This window comes from Eimeria mitis, genomic scaffold, assembly GCF_000499745.2.
Source record: "Eimeria mitis Houghton genomic scaffold, Emh_scaff289, whole genome shotgun sequence".
In the NCBI taxonomy this organism is placed as follows: domain Eukaryota; phylum Apicomplexa; class Conoidasida; order Eucoccidiorida; family Eimeriidae; genus Eimeria; species Eimeria mitis.
In genome coordinates, this window is record NW_013571228.1 from 22792 (window position 1) to 23375 (window position 584).

The window sequence follows — 584 nt, forward strand, 5'->3', positions numbered from 1 at the left end:
TATTGTTAGTACTGCCATTCTTGCTGTTGTGTTGACTGTTCTGGCTGCTTACGTTTGTCTTCACCCAAGGGGCATGCAGAAGTCGGGGGCTCAATTCATACGCCGGCTTGCGTCCAGCGATGATGACGAGTGCCAAGACTTGCTCGCTTCAGAAGGCACAGCTACTAAAAAAGAGGAAGTGGTGTCCTCACCGTCTCCAGCAGGCTCGGGGGGACCAGGCTCCGGAAAGACCACTGAATCAAGAAAAAGGAGCCGTAGAAGGAGTAATGCAGACGACGAGGTAGAACAAGCGAAGAAGCCTTTGATAGGAGATACGCAGGACATTACAAGCAGCACTCAGAGTAGTTCTGAAGCCTTGGCACTCGTGTATGGGGAGCCTTCCTCCTCCGAACAACCGACTCCCTTCTTTCCAGAACATCCAGAGCCCACAGACTTCTTTGAGAATCAACAGAGATCTGCCGACACCGAAGAAGCAGCAGAAGAGGAAGTGTCCAAGGCGACTTTACAAGGTGCTGTTTCCCAAGAATTAAATTGGCTACAGGACTACGTGGAGGCACACCTGGGTGCTGATGATGTTGTTGATG